Genomic DNA, 16,684 nt, shown 5'->3' on the forward strand with positions numbered 1-16,684 from the left:
TCATACCTGAACAAGTTTGTGATGTGGCAGGCTGGTCTTCTCCGCTCACATTCATCAGTTTTTATGACAAGTTTGTGTTGCGATAGGGTTCTCTTCGCACACATTCATCGAAATTTATGGGTTAGATGCTTTGATACTCCGGGCTCTTATGCCCTTGAGTCGACATCTCAGCTCATGCCTGAACAAGTTTGTGATGCGGCAGGCTGGTCCTCTCCGCACACATTCATCAAAATTGAATGGTTTAGATGTTTATGCTACTCCGGGCTCTTATGCACTTGAGTCGACATCTCAAGCTCATGTCTGAGACCTCTCGTGTTTTTGTGACAGCCCCAAGTGCGGCGGTGTGGGTATTGCGTTCCCCGTAGCGCTTAGCAGTGCAGCATCAAAGTGAAGCTTTTTGTAAAAGGAATGTCTCAGGTTACATGTGTAACCCTTGTTCCCTGAAAAAAGCGGAACGAGATGGTGCGCTGCTTTTTCCCGCACTGGGACGTCCCAGGACTGCTCTTCAAAAAGAAGTATCTGAGGACACCTGGTGACGTATCCATTTATAGCCTGGCCGCAGGTGCATCTAATTATTACATCAGCCGAGGCTATAAATTCCGGTCAATGTTCATTGACGTGTTACACACACTATTTCAGCTCGGTTCACAGCTAGAGTTATTCCCCGTAGCGCTTAGCAGCGCAGCATCTCGTTCCGCTTTTTTCAGGGAACAAGGGTTACGCATGTAACCCGAGACGTTTTATTTGTGACTGCCTGAACATTTGTGGCACAAAAAAAAAAGGTGCAATTGTCAATTTTTTGGATACCTCTTTATTTTGGCTGAATGTTAAGAGAAGATTTTGCAGTAGCATGCAATTAATAGTTGAATGTGTGCATCAGAACATGTATTGTGTATATTTAGTCTCTTCGCCCACCCACTATTTTAAACCGTCTGGGTTCTGGAAGTATTTTTCTCATTCATTAATTCCACAGGGATTTCATAAGAGTTCCTTGTCATGGATCAAACCATCCAGCTCCAAAGTGAATCATGACATTAAATTCTGTTCATTGGTTCAAACATTTACATCCCCAGATTTCCAAGTGCTGAAGTTCAACATTTTAATTAATAATCTTTGACCAGTTTAGATGCTGATTCATACAGTTCGTAGCATTAGAAAAGGAGTTGTGCCATTACCGTGCTCAAGATTGCCATTGCAAGTCTCACAAAATGTCCTCAGTGACTGTCTCTAGCAGTTGTAGCAGATAAGTTTACTAGTTTTACGGTCGTTGGGGTCAGAGAAGATCGTGTCTCGAATGACGTTAATGAAGTGATGTCACCTCTCTTTCATTTGTCAAATTTGTGCTCATGCACTCATCTCAATCTCATTCTAATGAATTTGATGTTTAGTGTGATTTGATTAAGCAGAGAACCCTTTTCTTTCCAACAAACCCCTCTCTTTGCATTCGTTAGAGTTATCAGGACATTCAAACCTGACGCTAATGGAGTGCGTCAGATGACCCCTACATAAACAGGTGCATGATGGTTAAGGATCCTAATATGCTGTAATTAATGTGACAATTTATTTTAAGTATCTGGCAGACACACAGTGAGGTGAATGACAATCACCTGTTCATCTAAATCGGTCAGAGAAAATAAAAAAATAGAAACCTGAAGGGACCCTTTTGACATCCAAATACAGGAAAAACTGTGAATCTGGATGGTCACGTGTATCCTGAGATAAATGAAAAGGACAAATTCTCTGGTACAACTGAACTCAGAGATTACAATTTTCAAAATGAGTAATACACTTGACAATTTGTTTGATCTTAAAAGCCCTTTGATCTAAAGGCTTGAGCTCAAATGCTTCAAGATAGTTGTAGGCAAATTGTTTGTATGTATGAATTTTCTAAAAAGTTGAAATAAAGTGGACAGCTGCCTTCAACAGAAGCATATACCATTAATGTACAACTTTGAGATAGTTGACACATAAATGAAAATTCTCTCATCATTTACTCCATCACAGATGTGAATGATATTCTTTCTTCTGCAGAAACCAAAATTATCATATTTAGAAGAATATTTCATCTCTGTTTGTCCATACAATGCAAGTGAATGGTGACCAGAACTTTGAATATCCAAAAAGCAGATAAAGACTTAATATTTGATGTATGTAAAGCAGTTAAAGGATGGGCAAGGAGGAGGCGAGAACCGGCTTGTCAACATAAATGATATTTTAATGTAAACTTAAACCAAAAGCACAAACATAAACACATATGACGGACATGTCCGTAATTCTGTCTCTCTCGAACCATCGTCACCGGCCGCCTTTATCCCTCGTGCGCCTCATCAGGCCGATTGGGGACCGGGCGCGCGATATTCTGATCGGCCCCGCCCCCCTCCGCTCCACACTCCTCCCGGCATTATCTCAGGCCAGGGTGCCACCGGCATGACGTACACCCCCCCCATCCCTGGGGCGGGGTGCATCCTGCGTCCCGCGTGGTCATCCCCGCCGTCCTCGCCCTGGGAGGAGACAGGAGGGGGAAAAAAACAAAACAAACAACAAAATAGGCGAGGGAAAAGGCCAACACGGTGCGAAATGGAGAGAGAGAGGAGAGAGAGAAAAAGCTCACTCACCGTTCTCTGATGTACCGTCGCGTGGTCCTCGAACACTCCTCCACACTCAGGCCGATTGGGGACCGGGCGCGCGATATTCTGATTGGTCCCGCCCCACTCCACAATGTATCTCTCTTGTTTTTTTTTTTAAAGTATCTCCTCTGATGTTTTAATGTTGAACACTTGTGATGTTTATTGAAAGACACTTTGACAGTAACAACAGAACTGATCAAATCTGTTTTCTATACTGCAATGAATGTGGTAGAAACATTAGATCCAAACCATGAGAAAATCTGACAGTTACAGCCCTGATGTCATGTTCACTGTTGTCTTTTGTTTTTTTTGTGCTTTTATGTTGAAGTTTAGTTTAGTTCCTGTTTGGTTTTTTGTAGTCCTTTGTAGTTGTCATGTTCACTGTGGTCTTTTGTTTTTTTTGTGCTTTTATGTTGAAGTTTAGTTCCTGTTTCCTGTTTGGTTTTTTTGTAGTCCTTTTGTAGTTCATTTTTATGATTGGTGTTCCCTTGATTGTTTCCTCCAGGTGTCCCTCATTCCCTTGTTTTTTCCTTTTGTGTATTTAAACCCTGCCTTTCCTCTGTTTGAATGGGGTTCAAACCACTGTTTTTGGCAAGTGCCATAGGGATGACCTCAAGAGCATCAGCAAAAGCTCTCATGGCATACTGTTCCAAAGAGGGGCACTTATCAGCTGCCTGGTTGACTGCAAGAGCACAGGAAATCTCTGAGGCACCACCACCGTACACAATGCGGTCATCCCGTACGAGGTTGCGGAAAACAGTGGTTTGAACCCCATTCAAACAAATCAGATTTGAGGACCAGAACTAACTGTTGAATATACAACAGTTATTTCAGGTCTTTGAATCTATGCGTTGATTACCTACGGCACTCTGCCTGTGACCTAGTGCATGCAGCTGAATCAAATCATACCTTATGTAGGGCCATATCGCACTCTTGCTCATGTTATATTGCTTATATATATATATATATATATATATATATATATATATATACACACGTATATACACAACAGTTCAATGAACAGTCCCAGTACAGTCACAAAAAACTGTACAAAAAGGCATTTGTGGATGGAACTACAGCCATGGCCAAAAGTATTGGCAGTGGCATACATTTTGTGTTTTGCAAAGTTTGCTGTTTCAGTATTTGTAGATTATTTTTTAACATGTTTTTATGGTATACTGGAAAACAATAAGCATTTCATGAGTTTTAAAGGCTTTAATTGGCAAAACATTTTATATATGCAAAGAGTCAATATTTACTGTGACCCTTGTTCTTCATAACCTCTGCAATTCACTCTGGCATGCTGGATATCAGCTGCTGGGCCAAATCGTGACTGATGGCGATCCATTTTTGCCTTATTAGTGCTCGGAGTTGATCACAATTTGTGGGCTTCTGCTTGTCCACTCGCCTTTTGAGGACTGACCACAGGTTCTCAATGGGATTAATGCCTGGCCACAGATACAAAATTTCAATGTAATGATCACTTCATTATCACTCTTGCCTTGTGACATGGTATTCCATCATGCTGGAAAATGCATGGATCATCACCAAATTGCTCCTGGATCATTGGGAGACGTTGCTCTTGCAGGATGTTTTGGTACATTTCTTTAATCATGGCAGTGTTTTTTGGCAGAATTTGTAAAACGATGATGGCTGCTCGTCTTTCTTTAGAGGTATCCATTGCTAACAAGAACACAATGATTGGAAGCACTTCTTCCCTCCTTTTATAGCAATCAGTCTGATAGAGTGATTTCACCTGACTAGTACTCGTTCACACTTTCCCAGGAGCTGCTGATATGATTAGTGAAATTATGTCAGCTGGTCATTTTGTGTCAGGGCCAAAAAAACTGTGAAATTTGGGTTTTTGTGATCGAGTTCATTTTTTTAGTCCAATTAAGCTTTTTGCAATTATTTAAAATGCATCTGATCACTCTGCACAATAATATAAAAACAATGTGAATCAACACCACAACAACTGAAGCAGAAAACTTTGCGAAACACAAAATGTATGTCACTGCCAACAGTTTACTTTCTTTCAATGTAAAAGTGAAAGTGTTTATTTAGAGTAAAGAAATGACATAAATATTTATCTGTTTCTCACCCACACCTCTTATATCGCTTCTGAAGATACAGATTAAACCACTGGAGTATTATGGATTACTTTTATGTTTCCTTTATGTGAATTTTAGAGCTTCAAAGTTCTGGTCACCATTCACTTGGTATGGAACTACAGAGCTGAGATATTCTTCTAAAAATCTTAATTTGTGTTCTGCAGAAGAAATAAAGTCATACACATCTGGGATATCACGAGGGTGAGTAAATGATGAGAGAATTTTCATTTTTGGGTGAATTATCCCTTTAATGGTATACAGGACATATACAGGAAGGAGGTATTGCCCCAAGTGAAGGAGTTCAAGTACCTCGGGGTCTTGTTCACGAGTGAGGGGACAATGGAGCGGGAGGTTGGCCGGAGAATCGGGGCAGCGTGGGCGGTATTGCACTCGCTCTATCGCACCGTTGTCACGAAAAGACAAAGGCAAAGGCAAAGCTCTCGATCTACCGGTCAATTTTTGTTCCTACCCTCACCTATGGCCATGAAGGCTGGGTCATGACCGAAAGAACTAGGTCGCGAGTACAAGCGGCCGAAATGGGCTTCCTTAGAAGGGTGGCGGGCTTCTCCCTTAGAGATAGGGTGAGGAGCTCAGTCATCCGTGAGGAGCTCGGAGTATAGCCGCTGCTCCTTTGCGTCGAAAGGAGTCAGTTGAGGTGGTTTGGGCATCTGGTAAGGATGCCCCCTGGCCGCCTCCCTAGGGAGGTGTTTCAGGCACGTCCAGCTGGGAGGAGGCCTCGGGGAAGACCCAGGATTAGGTGGAGAGATTACATCTCCAAACTGGCCTGGGAACGCCTGGGTCCCCCAGTCAGAGCTGGTTAATGTGGCTCGGGATAGGGAAGTTTGGGGCCCCCTGCTGGAGCAGCTGCCCCCGCGACCCGACTTCGAATAAGCGGTTGAAGATGGATGGATGGATGGATGGTATACAGGACAGCATGAACTTTACCAGCAGGACATATATGGCTCATCTCTTTACATTGAAATCATTCTATGCTCTGACGGCCATGCCAGCACCACACTGTCATCATCTATAATAAAGATACTACCTAATTTCTGACAAATCTATAATGGGACATGGACCTTCAGAAATGATGGATTGCTCCAATTTATCTTGTCTGTCATTATATATTACAAGGCACTGAGAAAAGAACTGTGGTGGTATTAACAGCAGCTAACAGGAATATTACATTTATTCCTTCATCATCAGCGAATGTCCTCCATAGTTTCCACACATTCTGGTCATTGCCATATATCTTACTAGACATTTTCAGTTGTTTGAGATTGGATAAAGATAAAGATGTTTAAAAATATTTTATAGAAATTGCACTCATAACAAAGAGCAATTTCTAGCCAATGATTTAATTGTACAGCACCAATTTGAAACAGTTTAACAATTGTTTCCAAGCATATCTAGGTTTAGCCCTGCATTGCTCAAGCATGAAACAATACAAACAAGACTAAGTACTAAAAACCTTATTCTGCCAGCTCCACGCAAATGACTCAGGAAACCACTTGGCTTGATTTCATCACCAGTTCAAGTGTGAAGACACAGTAGTATGACAAGTAGTATCAAAAACCACCAATGTGTTATACACAAATGGAGTGGATAAAATAATGGAAAGACGTTTTTAAAGAATAAAAATTAGTTTAAGGGTGCACTATGCTTGGTGTGAACTCGAGTTCGTTTGACACCAAAGCTTGGATTGTTGATCGAACATGGGTGCACACCAGCAAGATGGACTGGAGTACTGTCCATGTGCCATCATGCATGTTTCGCAGTTGGCATTAAAGCAATCCAGCCTAAACCACAGAAGTGTATTGATGGAAATATACTGCAGTTTGCAACCAAATAATACAATGTAAAAAAAAAGGCTAGTTATAAATGTATAGAATTTATGTATAAGATTTGTTGGCATGACAAAGGTTTGATAATTTTGTATGCTAGCTTTTTTCATTTTTGTTGTTTCATAATTTTTTTCCTATAATAGGCTATTGAATTCCCTGGACAATACCACAATATAATAGGCTATTGAATATTTTCCCATGACAATAACGGTGGAAATGTTCAAAGCTTTTTTTTTGTGCGTAACTTGATAAATATTCACTGGAGGAAAAAGTGTGAAAACTAGCCCTGGTCTCCCCTATAAGCAACTTCCTATCGAGTAATCAGCACATGATAGTTGACAGCCCGTCTTGACCATTGGAATTATACAGTGAACTAATGCCCAAACACGTTTGGGCATTAATTGGATTTGTGGACATGTTGCCCATCTCTACTGCTCTTTGTTTATTAGTCTGTGATGATCCAAGTGTTCCAGTGCAGTGACTCAGAAATGTGGCCTGTCACAGTCAATGAGCTGTTTACTGCTGGTGACCCACAGTCCTTATATGGATCAGACTTCTGGCCCAGACAGTACTGAGTAAGTTACAGCACACTTTCACATGTGCCTGTTGCTTTATTACTGTTAACAAACTGAGACTGCAGTACTTGTGGGTGGGTGTTTGGGACACTATGAGGGCTTTTGTACTATGATAATACCATGGCATTTTTTAAAGTGCTTTAAAGTACCATGTAAAATACCTTGATATACACTACCAGTCACAGCTGGATGCACTTGACTTGAATTTTAAGTTGCTTGAGATACCCAGAGTGTGCAGTATTGTAATTTTGGCAAAGGGTGGCTACTTAAAGAAGCTAACATATATAAAAGATAATTAATTGCATTTTATTAATTGATCGGATAATCCCAATATTTCAAATGAGTGTTACTTCATCATTTTGATACATGGTATTACCATCTGATGCCATTCCTTTACTGTGGAACTATAGAGGGCCAATTTAATTTAAATTAAATAATAAAAAAAATTATAAAAACTATATAATTGTGTATATATTTTGTGATTTAAATATATATATTAAATGTGTGTGTGTGTGTATATATATATATATATATGTAAATATAAATAATTAAATCAGTAAATTAATAAATTAAAGTTCCATGTATTCAATTTGTACATAGTTTGTGTCCATTTTCATTTTGGCAATATATCATTGGGATGATTATTATTACGGCCATCTCTTCTGCTGTAGGTAGACCGTGGGGTCGGCTCACGTCGCCTACGTCTGGGTCAAAAAGTTGATCTTGATGTTCTCAAAGAACACACTGCAAAGACGACAGCCAAATAGCATGTTTGTTCTGCGTCTGTGTGAGAGGAAATTACTTTCCGTACCAGCAGGTGGCAGTAGTCTGTTTTCGTTGCTCAAAACCTGAAAACGCAAACTTTTGAAACGGGTTTCAAAGTGCAAGTTTTTGAAAACAATGCCGTTATCGTCTCCATGTAAACATACAAAAACGCAGATTTGTGAAAACATGCGTATTACGTGTTCAGTCTATAGGCATGAACTTCGAGAACTTCGTCCTTACCTCCAGGGTGAACAGACCAACATAAGATCACCAGTTGGAGTCCTTAAAAAGTTGGCATGCTTTATAGTCCAGGGTCACTTGTAGTATTAAAACAACCTCATCGTCCGTCCAGACAAAATTGCTCGATGCTTTCGCCATCTTCATTGTTGTATTCACCGCTCTGTGGAAGAATGCTTATGTGCGCAGGTGAGTAGTGTTTCTTTACAAAGTGACCGCCAACTACTGGCCTGGCAAGCATAATACAACGTTTTTAGTCGTTTTTGCAGATCCGTGTGAACGGGGATTTGACAACGTTGTCGTCTGTACGTGAAACTTTTCAAAAACGTAAAGGAAAAACATTTCCATATTTAGTACATCATTGACGTGTAAACGTATCCTAAAAACGCTTCTCTACAGCTGTGTAACAGCCCAGAAAGAGTCATTTATAAATTAAAATACTTTTCTACCATGTCCCTATAGGGCAATAAACCTCTGGAACAATCTTCTCATTTGCCATTATGTTCACAGCCTGCCAATGGCTTTATTGCACTTTTCTTTCTATCTATCTATCTATCTATCTATCTATCTATCTATCTATCTATCTATCTATCTATCTATCTATCTATCTATCTATCTATCTATCTATCTATCTATCTATCTATCTATCTATCTATCTATCTATGTATCTATCTCTCTCTGGCTCTGGCTCTGGCTCTGGCTCTGTCTCTGGCTCTGTCTCTCTGTGAAATAGAGTGAATGCACGTCAGTGCTGTGCTCTGATTGGGTAACTCGTGTGACAGTGGAGTGTGTAATATAGGCGTCACCTGAGGCGCACAGAAACCCTCAGTACTGCTGTCATTCTGTACCTCTATATTCTCAACCACTGTATGGACGTTTGACACTCCAGATCGAGATAGAAAGAGAAGAACATACCTCAGTAGTGCCTCATCTCAGTTTCCTTCTCTTATCTGAAGCGCACTTTACGTTCATCAGACATGCGCGTCCTCTCTAATACATCTGAACCCAATTTATAACATCTCCAGGCAGTAGAACAGTCAGTTTGAGGTTTCATTAAATAGGTTTCGCGATGGCAGTAGAAGACAGTGCGATCGGTCGAGTTTTACCTTGTACTACCGAGGGTAGTAACTTCAATGTGTTGAGCTGGGAGCAGGTCCAGCGTCTGGATCTCATACTGACCGAGAGCATCCCAATCCACGGCAGAGGAAACTTCCCCACGCTGCAGATGAAGCCGCGGCAGATCGTGACGGCCGTGCGGAGCCGCATGCAGGAGCAGCGCATCCATGTGCGGGACGTGCGACTCAACGGATCCGCCGCCAGCCACGTCCTGCATGAGGACAGCGGGCTCGGCTATAAAGACCTGGACCTCATATTCTGCGTGGACCTGAAGGGAGAGACCGAGTTTCAGATCCTTAAGAACATTGTGCTGGACTGTCTTTTGGACTTTTTACCCGAGGGGGTCAACAAGGAGAAAATTACACCATTGACCCTAAAAGTGAGTTGGTTTGTTTTGTTGAAAACAAAACTTTTACACAAATTTTAATCACTTTATTCTTGTTCTCTCGAATTGAACACTACAGTGGAACCAATTCATGTATTAATAAGGCTATTTAATGTAGTCTCTCAATTATTATGAGATCAAAAACTACATAGCCTATAATAATCCGAGATCGAACGGTATGATACCGATCATTTTATTTTCAAGAGATAACCATGCAGAATTTTTTTAAACAATAGCAAATAAGTCATTAGACTAGAACAATAACACTTACCATACATTATGAATGCAATAATAATTAATGATAAACAATAAACATGCTATTCCATTATTTATTATTATTATTATTATTGTTATGCATTCTAAATGGTCTCAAAAATATGTATCTTTATTTGGGCTATGTCTAACTGTTATGATTGACATAATATGCGTTTATCACTTCAGAATGAAAGATTGCTACATAAAAGGTTGTGAAATATATGTTAACAGTAGCTACATTCATTTAAGGAAGTAACTTCATTAAGGGGATGCAATTTATTGGTAAACCCAATATTAAAGAAACAATAACTGATAGGCCTATTAAAAGAAATGTAATAGTCTCAGTCTACAAGAAAATGCTGTAAAAAATACTGTGCTATATCATACATGTCAAGACATTGCTTTTATTGCATGACATATTATGTCATGTGTTTTGCTATTTTGTTTGTGATTTTATTTGCAATATGCAAGTCGAGATTGGCTGCATGCTATAGTGTCCAATAACATTAAGTATAAATGCAATTAGAGTAGTTTACTGATAGGCTGGTGAAATGTTGGTTTTCTGTTGGTAAGAGGATTGCACTAAACCAGGTTAAAGCCTGTTATATCTCCTGTGAAGAATGGACAGGGAACTGATATGCAAATGTCTGTTAGGTGTAAAATGCATATGCATTTGCATTGCCTCACTAATTTGAATTATTTGTAAAATAATGGTTAATAAAACAGATAGTTCTAACTCTAAGATTTGATTGGATGGGACACGTTTAAAGCACAAAAATGCAGATACACATGTGACTGCACATTCTATATTAAAGGAATATTCCAAGTTCAATACAATAGTGCATTAGTTAAGCTCAGTCTACAGCATTTGTAGCATAATGTTGATTATCACATTTATAATGATAATAATAATTATATATATATATATACGTGTATACTCTGTGAGTGCATATGCCTTTTTTTAAGAAGCAAAAATCAAGGTTACAGTGAGGCACTTACAATGGAAGTGAACAGCCCACAGTTAGAATTCTGGACTATATTACTTGGTGTGAGAATTATTTATTCTGACTATTGATATTAGTAAAGGTAAAGATGAATTGAAGATTGGTGCCTTTTATCATCTTGCTGTTGCTGCGACAATCATTTTACCTTGGTTAAGTGGATTAAAAACACCCCTTACCTGTAGCAAAATCACTGAAATGCACAGCCTCTTCTGATTGCTTTATTCTAAAACTATTTTCACTCGAAATAATCAAAATCAGGTCATTAAATGACAAGATGCTGAAAAAATTCAATGGCAAACATCAATTCTTTGTCCAATTTGTTATTTTGTTTTTGCTTTTTGCAGGAAGCATATGTGCAGAAGATGGTGAAAGTGTGCAATGATTCTGACCGCTGGAGTCTCATCTCCCTCTCCAACAACAGGGGCAAAAACGTGGAGCTCAAGTTCGTGGACTCCTTGCGTAGACAGTTTGAGTTCAGCGTTGACTCGTTCCAGATTAAACTAGACTCTCTGCTGCTTTTCCACGAGTGCTCAGAGAACCCTATGGCCAGAACCTTTCACCCAACCATCATCGGCGAGCGTGTACGGAGACTTCGCCACAGCTCTGGACCACCTGCGCAACAAGGTGATCTGCACAAGAAACCCTGAGGAGATCCGGGGAGGTGGTTTACTGAAGTACTGCCATCTTCTGGTGAGGGGCTTCCGAGCCGCCTCGGAGTCAGAAATGAAGTCTCTCCAGCGCTACATGTGCTCGCGCTTCTTCATTGACTTCTCTGACATCAGCGAGCAGCAGTGGAAGCTGGAGTCGTACCTCCAGAACCACTTTGTGGGTTTGGAGGACCGTAAGTATGATTACCTAATGACACTTCACGGAGTGGTAAATGAGAGTACAGTGTGTCTGATGGGACACGAGAGGCGGCAGACGTTAGGGTTAATTGCCATGCTGGCGGTGCGTGTACTGGCCGAGCAGAACATCATACCTAACGTGGCAAATGTCACTTGCTATTACCACCCCGCGCCATATGTAGCAGACGGTAATTTCAGCAATTATTACATTGCCCAAGTTCAGCCAGTATTTACCTGCCATCAACAAACCTACAACACATGGCTACCGTGCAATTGAGCAGGCAGCCCAAAGAGTGAGCAGTCATGGTGAAAAAGCAGTATCATTGCATTATCAAAAAAGAGCTTCCCAATTTACCCTGAGTATTACAGTGCAGCCAAAGAGACTATTTACTTCTCTATGTGAACTGTAAACTGCACTGATGACCTGGGGTCAGTGTAAAACAGCTCTGGTGAGGTTTGCATCTTTGCTGCAGACAGGGGTTCTTATCTGAAGTGAGTTGGCCGTTTATTTGGAGGGCGACATCTGCTCTGCATTGCTTAATTCTTGGATGATTTTGGGGCTTTAAACTTACTCACAGATGTCAAGCAACTTCTGTCAAAGGCTGCTTGACACTGTCACAAACCATCACTGCAAGTTATTAGATGCAGTAAAGAGAATTGTTGGCTTTGGGAAAGCAGTGTTGGTGCACCCTCTAGTCCAAATGGAAGTAGACATTGAAAAAACCTACTACATACAGTTTCTTAATGTAGTCAGTCTAAATGAGGGGGAAAGAAATGAATATAGAGAATAGTCGCCCAAAAATTAAGATTCGGTCAACATTTACTCATATCTGTATGTCATTCTTTCTAGAATGTCCAAGCCGCTCTTTTCAAATGAAAGTGAATGGTGACCACGACTGTCAAGCAACATTTTCAGTCAATAACAATTTAAATTTCAGGATGTTCCTCACACAAAGCTGTCATATAGCTTTAGGAGACTTGGTATATAGTGCATGAGTTGTATGAACTACTTTTAGGATGCTTTTTTAGTACTTTTTGTCCTTTTTGTAACTTGACATCCCCTGGTCCCCATCCACTTTCATTAAATGGAAGACATTAGTGTGAACATTCTTCAAAATGTATTTTCAAAGAAACAAAAGATTAAAAAATGGGTTTGGACTGACATGAGAGTATGTCAATTATATATTTGTGTCAGATAATACAACAATTACAGTTTTTACAAACCAAAGACTTTAAGATTGTATTTTTATACCCATATTTGACAGTACAATTATGTGTTAGTGCTGTCTATATTTGTATATGTGAATTCAAGTGCCTAATGTCAGTGCAGTATGGTGAGGTAAAAAAAAAACAACCTCAGAATCACGATACAAGACAAAGGGGCTAAAGCTTGTGAATGTATAGGATGTGCCCTGATTAACAACCAGTGTAAGTGTCATTTTTGTTTGCAGCCCAGCTTTTTGCTCTCTGTGAGACAAGTGAGATAAGGTTATTTTGTGAAATGCTTAAGAAGCATTACATCTTATAAGTAAACTCTTAATTTATTGTTATTGAGAGAGCTGAACTGACTTTTTGAAAAGCTTTTTATGAGAATTTACAAATTTGATGCGTGCAATTTTAATATGCTGTCAACATTTTTCATACTTAATTTGACATGAAAATGAGGTTTTTCATGTTTTACAAAACATTGAAATGTCTTTTCAAAAGATTTCCTGCAGAACATAGTTCTGTTAAACATTGGACCTTAAGACAGTACAACTCATTAAATGGACTATACAGTACATCTGTCCCTCTATGGCTCCTTTTCCTTTGCGTAGAATTAAATATATTTTTTACCCTTTCTAATATGTTCTATTGCAAACCATTTTTTGGTTACAGTTCTCAGCATGTCAACATTTGCACCAGTTTTACAGCAGACAAGGGCGAATTCGCTCGATGTGGCACTGTCTATTTAGAAAATGTTCAGATATATTTTTTTATTGATGGCGGTAGCAGTATGATGGAGAAGAGTGTTACAATCGGACATATGTATATCCAGACTTTCAACATATTAAAAAGCCGATTCCCATTAAAGCATTGCAGATTGCGGTAGTATTGCAGATTGCTCCACAACCTAGCACTCAGAACTGACCCGCAAGATTTTGAATTGTGCATTGCAAAACCTATGGACATTTAATCACATGCAGGATATGAAAAATAGAATAGAAAATAAAATTTCTACAAGTAAAAATGCAAATTGTTGATTTTAACAATAAGTTTTGCACTTGTAAAAACTTTAATTCTTGATATAAAGAATGAAGTAGTTACGCATGGGAATACCCATTCATGCGGTCACTGATATAAAAATGGCAGCTTTTACTAGTTGGTTTGCAAGAATGGGCATTTCCACGAGTTATGACGTAATTTTTAATATCAAGAATGAATGTTTTTCCCAGTGCAAACCTGATTCAAAAATCTAATTCCATTGCCGATCTCATGAATTTGAATTTGAACTTGTGAAAATTAAATCACAGATATCTAAAATTCATATCCTGGACATGATTAAATGGAGAAAGCGCTTGCAAATGCCAGCACTAAATCTTTCGACATGTTTGTCTAGATACCAAACTTGCAGAATTATTTGAGTTAACTTTGCGCTAAAACATCACAGAGCGCACTGGCCAATAAAAGGAGCTATCAGTGTGTGCAAATGTATTCTTTGTGAATTCCCCCATGTGTCAGGTGAGAGACGATGGTACATGCCAGCCTACGGCAGAAAACAAAGAAACTACTTATCTCGTGGTTGTTGAGAATTGCGTTTCCTAGCTTTCTTGAGGGGCAGATATTTGCCGAAGCACTTCTGATGGTGGGACACTATTTGCTGTAACACCCAAGCAGGGAATTCGACAGCTCCTGCTGAAGCGGTCAAACTAAGATGGGCTGTGTTCATTTGCTCCCATTGCAGCTGCTCTTCTCCTTAACATGACCCAACATTCACCCCCTGTTAACAGAGTGTTAACCTTTTCCTGATTAATGGCGGGGCGGAAGGAAGTAAACCATATATGTTTAGACTTGAAAACAAGACTTGAGAAGAGGAGGAAGGCATGTGAAAGAGTGTGAGGGGAAAGTGAGGACGCTGAAGATTAGGGAGGGAGGGCTGGAGAGATGGGTGCAGCTGGTGAAGGGGTTTATCTCCTGCAACAAATGTCTTTTAATCAATACTACTAATTGCATAAATATGAGAAATCTGTCTGAACAGACACAAGTGCCCTACCCTAGACCATTAAAGCAAATAAAGCAAAACAACACGAAATATTGTCCATCTGTAAGAAATGTCCAGGTTTACTCAGAGGGCTTAAAAAAGTAAATGCATACATTTAGAACGGGGTCCAAAAGAACACTAATGAACATTTTTCTATTTTGCATTTTTCTAATTTAATGAAAATGTTTTTATTACAAATGAAAGATATAATAGAGTGATTCTCACGAAACCAGTCAAGAAAATGTCCTTACCTATTTTACTCCAAAACCAAAATAAATAAATAAGAAATAATATGTTGTTTATAGAAAAGTAAGCCTATTTATGGACATTAAGGCTTTGTACATTCTTTTTTAATTTACATGACAATTACGCACAGTTTACCCCCCAATTCTCATTACATTTTTCAAAATTTTGCAAATCCACAGATGCTTTCTATTTATTTCCAGGGTTAAATAATAATAATAATAAAAAAAAAAAATCCAGATTTTTTATTTGTTCTCAGATTTTGGAGCCCTCTGTATGTTTCTCAGTATATGCTTATGCAGTGACTGACATCAGCAGGTTGCGGTTCAAATGAGGAGAGGTTCAGATGGGGCAGCAGATTGACAGCTGTCCCATGAGGCCTCTGTATCTTCCAGACGAATCTTGACGAATTTGCTTTAATTGCCGTTCATTTTCTACAGACGGTGCTGCTTTAGTCTCAGTCAGGACTTCTTAAGATTGAATCTGTGTTCCTCAGGTATGCAGCACCAGTTCAATCTGAATCCAGTGTTCATAAACCTGTTTTAGTGATTTTACATGCCTGCATCTCCAGCTGTTTTTTTTTGTGTGGTTCTCACTCACCCTACAGTTCATCGCTATATTTTCTCTTAACATTTTGACCATGTCCTGTGGATTTTGTCCTGTGTAGTTTAGAGCAGCTAGTTTCTTAGCATTGCTAAGATGATGCCTTAACAAATGTCTTGTACAGAAACTTCACACCAAAAACACATTGTTTTAGCCTCCCTCCTCACTAATTGTTTCTATTTGTTTCAGTGAATTTAATTGTCATTCTGCTTTGAATTCTTTGTTCAATGTGGGTTTTTAAACAGCTTATTTTGTGCAAAAAAATATATATAAATAAATGGTGTTCAAAGGTTTGAAGATTTGACATTTTTTCTCCAATAAAAGAAAGGAAAATTACAGGTTGCAGAATGTCGCTTTTGTTGCATTGTTCCTCTATATGTGAATTCATTCTTGTGAAAGTTTTGAACGGTTGTCTGTTTACTGTGCTCTGTTTGGTAATAAAACTGTTTATTACAACATTATCTGACTAAAAGAGAGACAAAAAACATCTCTACTTTTGGGCCCAGTTTCCAGCACATAGAATAAAATATTGTATCAGAATACACTGAACTCCAATCAAAGCACCATGAGTGAGAAAAATGTGTTGGATTTGCATGCACAGAGAGATCTTGACACTTTTAGAGTAGTCTTAAGAGATCCTGACACTCTTGTGCCATAAATTGTGTCATGACAAACCAACTACAACTGCCTAGAAACTATTGTAGATACAATAGTGTGTAAAGTTTAAGTAATAGGATAATGTAGAATAAATGTTCTCTGTACATTTTGATAAAATATTACTGAAAACTTCCCTATGTGAAAAATAGCCCCAGTCCTCCATACATTACAATTTA

The 16,684-nt window shown here is 39.1% G+C and overlaps 1 protein-coding gene and 1 pseudogene across 1 annotated transcript in view; both read left to right on the top strand.

Annotated features, from left to right (window-relative positions):
- LOC127657834 (dual specificity protein kinase Ttk-like) overlaps positions 1-16,684 on the top strand; it is a 465,704-nt gene that overhangs the window by 133,327 nt on the left and 315,693 nt on the right. The gene's annotated exons all lie outside the window — the stretch shown is intronic.
- LOC127657829 (terminal nucleotidyltransferase 5A-like) lies at positions 9,025-16,189 on the top strand (annotated as a pseudogene).

This window comes from Xyrauchen texanus, chromosome 17 (genome assembly GCF_025860055.1).
Source record: "Xyrauchen texanus isolate HMW12.3.18 chromosome 17, RBS_HiC_50CHRs, whole genome shotgun sequence".
NCBI lineage: Eukaryota > Metazoa > Chordata > Actinopteri > Cypriniformes > Catostomidae > Xyrauchen > Xyrauchen texanus.